The sequence below is a fragment of the Pipistrellus kuhlii genome, unplaced genomic scaffold, assembly GCF_014108245.1.
Source record: "Pipistrellus kuhlii isolate mPipKuh1 unplaced genomic scaffold, mPipKuh1.p scaffold_m20_p_4, whole genome shotgun sequence".
NCBI lineage: Eukaryota > Metazoa > Chordata > Mammalia > Chiroptera > Vespertilionidae > Pipistrellus > Pipistrellus kuhlii.
In genome coordinates, this window is record NW_023425540.1 from 83,423,460 (window position 1) to 83,436,523 (window position 13,064).

At 51.7% G+C, this 13,064-nt stretch overlaps 1 non-coding gene across 1 annotated transcript; it reads right to left on the reverse strand.

Moving 5' to 3' along the window:
- Nucleotides 1-7,689: 7,689 nt before the first annotated feature.
- LOC118704031 lies at nt 7,690-7,817 on the reverse strand. The gene has a single exon (XR_004983261.1). It is a non-coding gene; the product is annotated as a small nucleolar RNA SNORA11 (small nucleolar RNA).
- Between the last annotated feature and the right edge of the window lie 5,247 nt (nt 7,818-13,064).

Below are 13,064 nucleotides of genomic sequence, written 5' to 3' on the forward strand. Positions count from 1 at the left end.
TGGTCTGCAGGCCAACACTCTACCCACTAAGCCAAACCGGCCATGGCCATGTGTATGGTTTTGGCATTATTTTTGCTTCTTTTATGTGAATGTGTATTTGTGTATATTACTTCATTTATTGTTGTAATTGCCTTTTACTAAGTGTTTGCCTTTGTCAGTGAGAATTTTTCTCTATATTGCTATCCGTATTTTTAATCTTTTTTTCTTTGACTTAAGTCCCTTAACACTTCTTGCAATTATGGTTTGGAGATGATGAACTCCTTTAGCTTTTCCTTGTCTGGGAAACTTTAGCTCTCCTTCAATTCTAATAATAATCTCGTTGGGTAGAGAAATTTTAGTTGTAAGTCATTGCTTTTCATCACGTTGAATATTTTGTGCCAGTTCCTTCTGACCTGCAAAGTCTCTGTTGAGAAATCAGTTGACAGTTGTATGGGCACTCCCTTGTAGGTAACTGTCTTTCTCTTGCTGCTTTTAAGATTCTTTTTGTCTTTAATCTTTGGCATTTTAATTATAATGTGTCTTGGTGTGGGACTCTTTAGGTTCATTTTGTTTGGGGCTCTCTGCATTTCCTGGACTTATAGATCTATTTCCTTTACTAGGCTAGGGAAGTTTATCATCATCTCCCCTTCCCCTCCCCCAAATAGGTTTTTAATCCCTTCCCCTCTCTCTTCTCCTTCTGGCACCCCCATGATGTGAATGTTAGTACACTTGAGGTTGTCTCAGAGGTTCTATAAACTATCCTCATATTTTTGTTTCTTTTCTGTTTTGCTGTTCAGATTGGTTGTTTTCTGCTACCTTGTCTTCCTGATCACTGATCCTCTGCAACATCTACAGTAATTTGATGTTGATTCCCTGTTATATATTCTTTTTTTAATTTAATTTTAATTTTTATTGATTATAGTATAATTGTCCTCATCCCCCCATTCCCATCCCAAACCCCTCCACACCTGTGTGCGCCCCCCCCCCCCCCCATTGTCCATGGCCACTGGCTAAGCCCATATGCATGCACACAAGTCCTTTGGTTGATCTCTTCTCCTTATCCCCACCTTCCCCTACTTTCCCTCTGAGGTTTGAAAGTCTGATCTCTTCTTCTCTTTCTCTGGGTCTGTTTTTGTTCATCAGTTTATGTTGTTCATTATTTCCTCTAGATGTGTAAGATCATGTGATCCAAGAAATGCCCTTGTAAGAACCAAAACTGAGACAAGCCATAATGGTTATACTGAGAGGCAAATGAATCAGTTTGTAGTGAGTTCCTTTCTGGGCCAACAGTTCTTTTGAGTCCCAATTTTTATGTCAAAGCCCTGTTATATATTCTTCATTTTAGTTATTCTATTCTTCAGTTCTGACTGGTTCTTTTTTGGTTTCTATCTCTTGTTGAAGTTCTCACTGAGAACTGTTTCCTATTTTTTAAAAAAATGACAATCACACCCTAGTCTTTGTTTGCACTTTGCTTCGTTAAGTAAAAAACATACCTTGGCAAACTTTCTGCACCAGCATGTGCCAGTACAATTTAAATTGTATTTAGTTAAGGAAATGGGCAACACATTTAAATGGTTCAGAAGGTATGGAGGGGGAAGGCCAGTGAGTACAACAGGGTAGTGACCACAGATGTGGCTCCTGAGTGAGTGGGAGCGATGGGGAATCAGAGCGGCCGGTCCTCGCACTCACCTCTGTTCAGGAGTGTTGCCTTCGTTGCCTTCCTTGCGGAGCGTTCTGCTGGTGAGCACAGGCACAGCATCAAAAAGGACCTCTCCCTCCACCGGCCCCAAAGCCAGCCGTGGCCCATGCTTGCGTCTCCCCTTAGAGGCCATCTTTGCCCAGAACTGGCAAATAGGTCTCCGTATAGTTGGCCCCAGCTTTTCTGAAAAGGCAAGTATCTCTTGCACATTTTGAATGGCTGTGTAGGGGTCAAAGGGATGGAATTTATTTAGCTACTTCCGTAGTGAAGGGGTCTTGAGTGTCCCTGGGCTTGTGGACTTACACATCTACTTCCCCGGATGCCCTTCTCTGCAGGCTAAATTCTTAGCGGCGGGATTCCCGGACCCTGTGTGTGTGTGTGTGTGTGTGTGTGTGTGTGTGCGTGCGCGCGCGCGCATTTAACCAGGGGTGCCTGCCTAAGGCTCGGTGGGTGCACGAAAGCCCCTACATTGTGCGGAGTTTTGTGTCTGTCTGCCCTCCGTCTGCTGATAAAGCAGGTCTGTGACCCCCCACAGGGCAAGAGCAGCAGCTTCAGACCCGCAAGCAGGAGCCGGGCACCTCGGGCAGCGAAGGCGATTCGGCCTCGGTCTCCAGCATCTCGGAGAGGTCGCAGCAGAGAATCCGGACCGGGGCTGGGGTTTTGGCTTGATAAACACATGCTCCGCTCCCAGGCCCGCTTCCTGGCCAGGTGGGGAAAGACCAGGTGTCAGGGGAGAGCATCTCCTCTGAAGGCCCAGCTGCCTGACTGCCCGGAGGAGATAGATCATTTCCAGAACTCCCTGGGAGCCCCGGCCCGCCCTCGGTGTGAGCTAAATGCTAATTGCCTGATGTCCCCGCAGGCCTCTCCGCTGCCTCCAGAGGGCTGTTGCGCCCAGACACACGTGCTTGCAGAGGAACGCCGGTCCTGGCTGCCTTAGACCCAGCACTGTGCTGCGGACAGCTGACAGGTGCTAGGGGTTAGGACTGCAATATCTTTGGGAAAATAGTTCATACTATACTTTGGATTTGCATTTGGAATTTTGGGGCTGGGCACGGAGACTGCGGTACGTGGAGGCCCACCGCTTTCCAAAGCCTGTCCTGGTGTGGTCACAGCTGGCCTTTCAGTCCACTCGGGACACCCATGTCAGATGAGAAAACTGAGGCAGATGAGCTCATGAATACCAAGCAGAAGAGTACGATTCAACTCGGTGCAGCTGATGGGACTGTAGAATGGCGGAGAGTGCACCCTGCCTCCAGGGGTGTGCGGTGAGAGGCACCCCATGTCTCTGGTTGCCTGGAGAACCCCAGCTTACGATTGGTCCAGCTCAATGATGACTAGTGTTCTCTGTAACTGGTTTGGATGAGAAATTCTACAATCATTTTACTCACAGGCTGCACGTTGAGAAAGTCATGGCCACCGCTGAGTGGCCTCCGATATAGACCAAACTAAACCAGAGCAGAGTGGAGAGCCTGCATCTGTTTTTGTGCAAGGAGGAGCATGCATATGTGTGTGTGTGTGCATACACAGGCACACACACAGAACACACACACACAGAGCACGCACACACACAGAACACGCACACTCATATAGGCCTCTGTTGTCTCTTGGGGATGCACAAGAATATGGGCACAGTGGTTGTCTTTGAAAGGGACTGGGAGACCGAGGAGAATGAAGCTGTTGTCTTTCTCCATTTGTTCAACAACTATTTTCAAACACCTACAAGGTGCCTGGAACCGGGAAGACAGCTCGGGGAGAGAGACACACCATTCTCTCCTCTTGGTGCTTCCATTCTCATGGGAGAGACAATAGAGTGAGCAACTTGTGTGGTTATAGGTGGGTAAGTCTGTGCGATAGGAAAGGGGATTGTGGGGCTGGGCACGGGGTCTGCAGTGCGTGGCAGGAAGGGCCAGGGGCTGGCTGCAGTGTTTGTTAATAAGTTGACAGGGTAAGCCCGATGGAGAAGACAGCTTTTAGCAAAGACAGGAAGAACGTGTGGAGACACTGCGTGGCTCTGGGGGAAGGAAGGTCGGGTGGAGGGCACAGTGTGTGTGAAGGTCCTGAGATGGTGATGCGCCTGGAGCGTTGGAAGTTCAGCACGAGGGCCCGTGTGGTTGAAGCAGAATAGGGGAGAGGTGGCTGTGCCGAGGAGTAGCCAGAATATAGTGATTTGAGCCTGGCCAGTGTGGCTCAGTGGTTGCGTATTGATCTATGAAGCAGAAGGTCGCAGTTTGATTCCTGGTCAGGGCACATGCCCGGTTGCAGGCTTGATCCCCAGTGTGGGGGCATGCAGGAGGCAGCCAATCAATGATTCTCTCTCATCATAGATGTTTATATCTCTCTCTCCCTCTCCCTCCCTCTCTGAAATCAATAAAAATATATTATATTTAAAAAAAACAAACAGTGATTTGTGAGTGTTGCCAGAGAACAAAGGCAAAGACAGGATTTACGAGAGAGCATAAAGCAGCAGACAGTCTGAGAACGGGGCGGCTGCTTTTACGTCTTTTTGGTAAATGGGTTTGCTGGCAGCCGGCAGAGCGGTCTGCTGGATCTGTCTGCCGTTGGCGGGAGCCTAGCGACGACGGTGCAATCGCTATGGGTTTTCCAGAAAACCTCGGGGTGGAGCTCGGAAGAGCATTGTGGGTCGTGTCTGTGCCCGCTCGCCCGTGCCCTCCTCTGGGCATCACTGCCTCCTGGAGAAGGTCTGGGCATGCTGGCCTCTGCAAGGACTTGGGCCTTTAACCTGAGGAAGACGGGTGTGCTGAGACCCGACTTGTCTCGAAGGGGTTGCCATGATCACCGGGTGGAAAACAGGTGTCAGGGGCCAGGGCGGGAGCCAGCAGGGGAGAGAGGATTGTCCTCCATAGTTATTATGTCTGAGTTTGTAACGTGGACAACCAATTTTGAAAACGATCGTGTTTAAGGGATGGGAGAAGGATCAGCCTAGGAGGCCGTCCCCTGCCCTCTGTCGGCTCCCAGTGCTGTGTCAGGGCCCCGCCTGCTGGCTGGGCCCTCCCCCGGTGACGCTGGGACCTGTGCAGTGGGCAGCCTCTGGCAGCAGTGGCGGTGAGTCACCGTGGTCTCAGCTGGAGGCCAGACTGGGGATGGCAGGAGGTCCTGGGGTCCACGCTGGGAGCCTCGCTCAGCAGGCAGCAAGGTGGCCTCCTCAGTGACACTGAGCGACCTGCTGAGCGAGCAGACCCATCTGTCAGGTAGCAGGAGGGGCCTCTTCCTGCCACACCCTCTCCTTGGGGCCGGGCATGGGAGGGGAGGGCCGAGGACCCCACTCAAGTCCCCTTCACCCAGCCCACCCATTTTAACATCCCATCTAAGGAAAAGTCAGGCGCCATATCTCCTCACAGCTTCTGTGTGTGATCCCTCTGCCCCCTCCAAGCCACTGACTCTCTCCCCCTCCTGTCATTCTTTCTCTGCCTCCCTCCTCCCACCCCCACTGCGGCCCCAAGGCCCGAACCTTAAAATAGCAGCTTTGGGACTGTTTTCATTCTGACCCCGGTTATGCGATATGTTAAAAAACACACTTGCATTCTGAGCCAAGTTGCACGGTGTGTTCAGATCTTGAGCGCAGGGTCTGAGTGGATGCCTGTGGGGGGCGGGCCAGGCCGGAGCCTGTGGTTGTGGCCTCCTGGGGTGCACCGGGGGGTTCCAGGAGAACGAGGTCAGGGACGGCTGTGGCCCGGGCACATGGGTCCGTGAGCTGCGTGGCCGCATCGCTGCCCGGAGTGAAGCTGACCGGGTGGCGGCAATGCGGCCATTCTGTTCCTTGTTCCGCTTTGTTTGAACCGGGTGGTCTGTTCGGACAGAGGTTGCTCTCCGGGCTGCCGCCCACAGTGCGGATAACCATCAGCGGCCGATCTCTGCGCCCTGGTTCTTCCAGGGCCCTGGGTGGACCCCGCTTCCTTTCCTTGCCTGGTGCTGGGGTGGGTGCCATTCCTGGGAGGCAGGCTGTGGCCACACTGTGCCCGCCCGCTCACCACCTGCTCTCCCGGCAGCGCTGGTGGAGAGGATGGTGGAGAAGATGGTGGAGGGGGCAGGAGGTGGCCCTGGGGGTGGGCGCTTCGCGCCAGGGCTCCTGGCCAGCGTACCCTGGGCCGGCGGCAGCAGCAGGGCCCTGGACCAGCTCCCTGAGCAGCGAGCACAGCGTCCAGGGTGCAGCGCTTGTGCGGAGCTACGGGAAGTGGGAGGTGAGAGGTGGCAGGGCTGCGTCGCCTCCTGGGGCTGAGCTCCGAGGGCTGAGGCACTGCTGTCACCTGGTGTTTCAGCCTCGCCACACTGACCCTTAGCCAGTCAGTCCTTCCACCGGCTCTGAATGGAACTGAGCGCCCGCCTGTTAGAAAAACGAAACAAAACAGTGTGTGCGTGCACGTTGGGGGAATGTAAGCCTATCTCTTCAAACCTCCCATCGGCCGGTAACAGTGAGCCACATTAAGTAAGTCTTGGGGGTTGGCCTCGGCCGGCCGGGAGCTCCTCTCTTGGGACCAGGATGGAGGGCTGCCTGGCAGAGGTCAGACCACGCGGCTGAAGCAGACCACAGACCTGCAGACAATGGGGGTGAGACGCCACTGAGAGACATGAGGTCCACCTTCCCAGGTCTCAGCACTCAGCCATAAGGTGGGTGCCCAGATAGGGTGGGACGGGGTTCTGGAGAGAGCCCCAGGGTCAGGAAAAGGTGGATAGCACCCTGAACTCCTCAGAGATTTGCTCAAGGCCACCCATGGGGACGGATCTGGAACTGGCCTTCGGTCTCAGTCTTCTACCCATTAACTCAGTTGGTCTTTATTAAGCACCTGTTGTTTGCCCAGTGCTGGAGGAGAGCTGTGCACAGGCAGCACTGGCCTCTGATATCCTTTGCTGCAGGGGGCAGAGAGTGAGAGGCACAGACCAAACCCAGGGAGACTTCACCGGCAGGATGGTAAGCAGGGTGGAGGCTGAGGGAGCCTCGTTTGGATGGGCAGTGGGGAGGCTTCTTTGGGGAGAAATAAAATTTAGGCTGAAAATTAAAACATGAAACAGTTCTGTTCCCATAGAAGTGTGTTGCTGAACAGCAAGTGCAAAGGTCCTGGGGCACAAGGGAGAATGGATTGGTTAAGAAACTGGCCATTCACCAGAGTGGCTGGCAGGGTGAGCTGAAGGGAGAACTGACTGTTCCTTTGTTCATTTACCTGTTTCATTGCCCTGGGAAAGAGGTAACTTCTGGTTCCTTTACTCCTGGGTATCTGGTACCCAGTGCCATATCTAATACCTACTTGATACTAAAAAAAAAAGTATTGAGTGAATGAATGAATGAATGAATGGATGAGCCTGTGTTACCACAATCTGGGGTTCAGAGGTGGAAGCAGCAGGAGCCCAAAGGCCCGGGAGCCAGAGTCGGCCCTGGGAGAGTGGAAGACAGGGGTGGGGGTTTATATGAAGTGGATCAGGAGTCACCTTCCCATGGATTTTTCAACTTCCTATCAGGGCGTGTTCCAGGGTGAGGCGTGTGAGGCGCTTACTATGGGCTCAGTATTTAAGGAGGGGCCGGAAATGCAGTCTGGAAGGGGAGTCACATTCTAACCCGGTAGTTTACAAAATCAAAATCAATGCAAAAAAACAACAACAAACAAAAACCCATGCCTCCTTCAGAGCTGTCTCCCCGGGCAGCGGGCCTGCAGACACCTTCTCCACTGAGGCGGGTGGCCTGTCACTCCATGGACAGCGTCCTTGGATGAACACAAGTTTTTAATTTCGATGTGGTCCGATGTACCTATTTTTACTCCTGCTGCCTGTTTTTAAGTGTCATATTCGAGAAATCATTGCCAAACCCAGTAATGAAGCTTTTCAACCCCTGTTTTCCAAAACATGGGCTTTCTATAAGTTTTAGCTCTCCTGTTTGGGTCTTGATCTAATTTGAGTTAAATTTGAATATGATATAAAGATCCAACTTCATTCTCTTGCATGTGGATATCCGGTTACCCTAACACACACACACACACACACACACACACACACACACACACACAAGTGGCGTAATATCACAAGAAGGTCACGGGTAGCCCGCCATCCATGAGGAGTAAGCCCAAGTTGCCGTTGGATGTGTTCAGCACAAAGGAGCCGTTCTTCAGGCGCTCTGCTCTCTGCACATCCAAACACCATTGCTTTAAAAGCCTGTCCTTTGCCCTGATGAGTAGGCTTGGCGCCCATGTTGAAAGTCGTTCGCCTATAAACGGGAGAGTTTATTTCTGGGCTCCTTATTCCATTTGTCTGTCTGTATTTATGCCACCAACATGCTGTTTTGTTTACTGTAGCTTTGGAAGGCCAACTTTTTTTTCTTTTCTTCAAGATTGTTTTGGCTATTATGATCCCTTGAGATTCCATATAAATTTTAGGATGAATTTTTCTTAAGAAAAAAATTCTTAAAATTGATTTAAGAGAGGGTGAGGTAGAGAGAGGGAGGGAGGGAGGGAGGGATGGAAGGAAGGAGAGAGAGAGAGAGAGAGAGAGAGAGAGAGAGAGAGAGAGAGAGAGAGAGAGAGAGAGAGAGAGACATCAGTTTGTTGCTCCACTTATTTATGATTCATTGGTTGATCCTTATATGTGCCCTGATCGAGGATCAAATCCTCAACCTTGGGAGTATTGGGGCCTCACGCTAACCAACTGAGCGAGCTACCTGGCCAAGGCAATTTTTTTCTATTTTAGCAACACACACACACACACACACACACACACACACACTGTGGACTTTAGATAGGGATTGCATTAAGACTGTAGTATTGACATCTTAACAGTGCTATGTCTCCTGTCTGTGATCACAGGATGTCTTTCTGTTTAGTTGTATCTTCTCTAATTTTTTTCTGCAACAGTTTGTTCTCCTCAGTGTACCGTCTTTTGTCTCCTTGGTTAACGTCCTTCCTATGTATTAAATGGATTTAAAGTGATGCCAAGAGCAAGGGCTCCTGTGGGGGAAAATGTGACATTGAAAATAAGGCTAAAATTCCTTCTCGGAGTGACCATCCCAGACCCTGCCCCTCCTCCGCTGCCAGGGAAGCAACGTCTGTCCTCACGTGACAGAGGGAACCACAGGCCCAGTGTGGGGCTCTGGAGAAGAGATCCTTTTCTGCTCTTTTGCTCCGTGGGCCCATGGCAGGCACTCGGCTCCATTCTGCGGGCCTGGCTCTGCACACCGGGAGGTGCGGTGCCGTGGGCAGCGCCTCCATGGCGGGCTTGCACCGGGAGGCACATCCCTGTGGGTGGGGGAGCCCCCTTGGCGAGTGGTGAGGACTTCTGGCCTCCAGGCCTTTGCTCTAGCCATGCCCAGAGCCTCCCCGTTCCGTTCCCCTGGCTAACTTAAGGCGCAGGCCCTTAATGTGTCCCGTGGCTCTTAGAGGACATCCTTCTCGCCCGCACCAGGGGCCTGCACAGTCAGTGCTCAGTGAATAGCTGTGGTCTCAACCCACTGTGTCCCAACCCAGAGCAGGGACAGCAAACGTTCTCTGTGGAGACCCAGATAGTAAAGATTTCAGCCTTCGCACGCCCTACAACCCCTGTTGCAACTGCTCCTCTCTGCTCATTTCTGCATATAAACACTCCAGAAAGCCCATAACTGGTGGGTGTGGCCGAGTTCCCATAAGACGTCTGCTATGGACTGAATGTGTGTGTCCCTCCCAGATACCCACGCAGAAGCCCCTGTGATGGCACCAGGAGGTGAGGCCTCTGGGAGATGATTAGGTCATGAGGGTGGAGCCCCAGGGAGGGATCAGTGCCTTTATAAGAAGGGGGAGAGCCCGTCAGCATGGCTCAGTGGTTCAGCGTCAACCTATGAATCAGGAGGTCACGATTTGAGTCCTGGTTCAGGGCACATGTCTGGGTTTCGAGCTGGGTCCCCAGTGTGGGGTCTGCAGGAGGCAGCCCATCAATGGTTCTCTCTCTCATCATTGATGTTTCTATCTTTCTCTCCCTCTCTGAAATCAATACAAAAAAAATTTTTTTAAAAGAAGACAAGACCTAGCTCCCTCTCTCTCTTCACCGCACGAAGACAAGCGAGAAGACGGCTGCATACAAACCAGGAAGAGAGTCCTCCCTAGAACCCAGCCATGCCAGCACCCAGAGCCCAAATGTCCAGCCTCAAGAAGCGTGAGAAATCAGCTTCCGTGAAGTCACCTAGCCTGTGCTATTTTTGCTGTAGCAGCCAGAGCTAAGACCCATTTATTTACAAAAATAGGGTGGACCGTGGTGTTCTGATCCCTGACTTAGGGGGGTCTTGGCATCCATCTTTCATTTTGCCTGTGTTCTTAGTAAGTTATTTTGTCTCTGGGCCTCCATTGCCTCATCCACGGAATGGAGACAGCAGCACTCATTTCTTAGTCGAAATGTAACGCAAGACTCTCCCTCAAGTACTTAAGACATGCTTAGTAGACTCATATCCAAGTCTCCTTCTGACCCCTCTAGGCATAGAAGCTCTGGGAGATGACCGCATTGTCCAGCAAGCATTTATTGAGCACCTGCTGTGTGTTGGGCCCGGACCAGGAAGTCAGTGCTGGTGTCTCCCTTGTAGGATTTACAAAAGCCTGTTGGAAGGTGGGTGACCCCAGGCCAGCTGCGGCCTCAGCCCTGTCCCTCTGGGGCTGGCAGTGGCTCCCGGAGGTGTGGTCCCGAAGTCCTGGGAGCTCCTGGGGGGTTGGGGGGGGAGGGAGGACAAAGGGGAGGATGACAACCTGAACACCTGCAGGAACAGCCCCAGAGGAGTTTGCGGTGTCCCACACCGGAGATTGCAGCACGGCGCCATGGCCAGCTCCAGCCTGCAGGTGTGTTTTGTTTGGCCTGCTCAGCACTTAAATTCGTTTTAAAAATTAACTGTCAACATTTGAATGGGAAGATTTGGGATAAAACCCAGATGTCAGCTTCTAATTAAAAAAAAAAAAAATCAGAAGATCCGACACCTGACAATAAGCTACAAGCAAGTGGATGGGATCCTTTCTTTCATTTAGTTTAAGTTGGCTGTCCATTAAAAATAAAAAATCCTTTTAGTGACATTTTTCTCTTCTCTTGGACTTTTATTTATTCTTCCTCCATCTCAATTCCAACATAAAGCAACATATTAGAAGTATACACTAATGATAAATTTCTGTGACAAGACATTTTAAATGTCTCAGTCAAAAGATGGGAAAAGATAGTAATCTGCTACTGATCAAATAACTATGTGTATTTATTTCTTACTAGAGGCCTGATGCATGGAAATTCATGCACTAGAGGGGCAGGGGATCCTTCAGTCCAGCCTGCCCCCCTCTCATAGTTCAGGAGCCCTCAGGGGCGGGAGGCGACCCTGCGATCAGGAGAAGGCAATGCCCCACCACATCTCTGCTGCTACCACTTCCAACAGAGCAAGCCTTAGCCGGCTCTGGTTATCTGAGCCTCAAGCAGCCCTGGGCAGCTGGGCAGCTGTCATCCAAGGCTTGCCTGTGCCAGCGGGACTGACTGGACTGGTTGCCACCATCTTGTGTCTGTGGGCGCTGCCATCTTTGAGAACATGGCAGTCAATTAGCATATTCCCTTCTTATTGGCTGAAGGTGCCGCCATCTTTGTAAGGGTGTGATAGTCAATTAGCATATTCCCTCTTTATTAGTAGGTAGAACTAGTGGCTTGATGCACGAATGAAGATTCATGCAAGAATGGGCCTGTGTTCCTCTGGCTGCCGGCACTGCCTTCACTCTGGCCTGAACAGCCTTTCTGCTCTGGCCCAGAGCTGCCTTCCTGCCTTCTCACGCTGCCCAGAGGCTCCGAGTGGCTGGGGTGGTGTGGAATGCCTGTGTCGTCACCATGGTGACAATACAAGTGTTCTGCCCGATCTCTGGCCACTGTGTATGCAAATTAACCTGCCATCTTTGTTGGGTTAGTTTGCATACTCACTCCTGATTGGCTGGTAGGCGTCATGAAAGGTCAGTTAGCATGTTACTCATTTATTAGGTAGATTTCTGTAATAACAAACTAGAGGCCCAGCTGCCTGCTGGGGCCTTCCTTTGTTCCACACCCCGTAGTGGTCAGCACACACAAGATTGGTTGAACTCCCTCAAAGGAACAATTTGCATAATAGCCTTTTATTAGGTAGGGTTACCACAAACTTAGTGGCTTAAAAAACACACACTTATCTCTCACCTCCGGAGATCAGAAATCCAAAATGGGTCTCACTTAAATCAAGGGGTCGACAGGGTCATGCTTCTTCTAGAGTCTCTGGGGAGAATCCATTCTCTGGCCTTTCCTAGCTTCTGAAAGGTGCCCGCATTCCTTGGTTCACGGTCCCTTCCTCCATCTTCCAAGCTGCAGGGTAGCATCTTCCACTCTCTCTCTGACTCCGACCTCCTGCCTCTGTCTAACAGGAACCTTTAATGATGATCTTGGGCCCCTGGATATTCTAGAGTAATCACTCTCTCAAGACCCTTCATTGCAAAGTCCCTTTGCTCTGTGAGGTGACATATTTGCAGGCGCCAGGGATGAAGGCATGGCCGTCTTTGGGGGTGGGTACTGTTCTGCCTGCTCACTAGGAATTGAACATTATTCCACCCCAGCGTGGCTCTGGCCTGGGGTTCAGGCTACACTAATGATTCTGCAATTGTCCAGGTGTGTGCAGAGCTCCCAGGATGGGCCAGGACCTGTGCAGAGTGTTACAGGTCAGCAGCGAACAAGAGAGACTAACGCTGGGCATGCTCTTCAAACGAGACATAGGCACTCAAGTCTGCCCCCTTACATCCGCCCCGCTAACCTTACCTGAAGTTTACCATCTCTGTTCAAAAGACCCCACCCTGTTCCTGTGCCTACGGTCTGCCCTGTGCATGGAGCAGTATAGACTGTGTCTGAACACTTCAATCTTGAGACCCTTCAATCTTCTGATGGCTTGGTCCCAAGAGTGGCTTCTGCCGGCCCTTAGAGATGGCTGGCAACCTCTCCTGGTGCCTCCAGTTCTTGCCACCCAGGCTAGGAGCAGGCACGTCGAGGCCCCTTTGAAAGCCAACTGGCAAGTTGTGCTGCCTGTGAACAGTCGGCCCATGACAGATCTCGGCCGGGGAAATCCAGCACAGCATCGCTCTGACGTGCTCCCTTCTCCCAATGCCCGTCCCCAGGCTGGGCGAATGCCAGCGTGGGACCTCCACGCAGAGCTCGGCTATTGGCGAAAGTAAAGGATGCTGCCTGCCTCTTCCCAGGGGAGGTTCCCAAGGCCCTGAGTTTGGACGGGATGGAGTCCTCAGGGAGCATTCAACTGCAGTGTGTACAGGAGCTGCCATCAGCCACAATGCCACCTCCCAGGTGGCCAGGCTCGGTCTCGCCCCCTTGCTGAGAGAGGAGCGGTTTTAATGTGAGAGTGCAGGGTGGCCCTGGGAAGTCAATAGCCCGGCCCTTATTT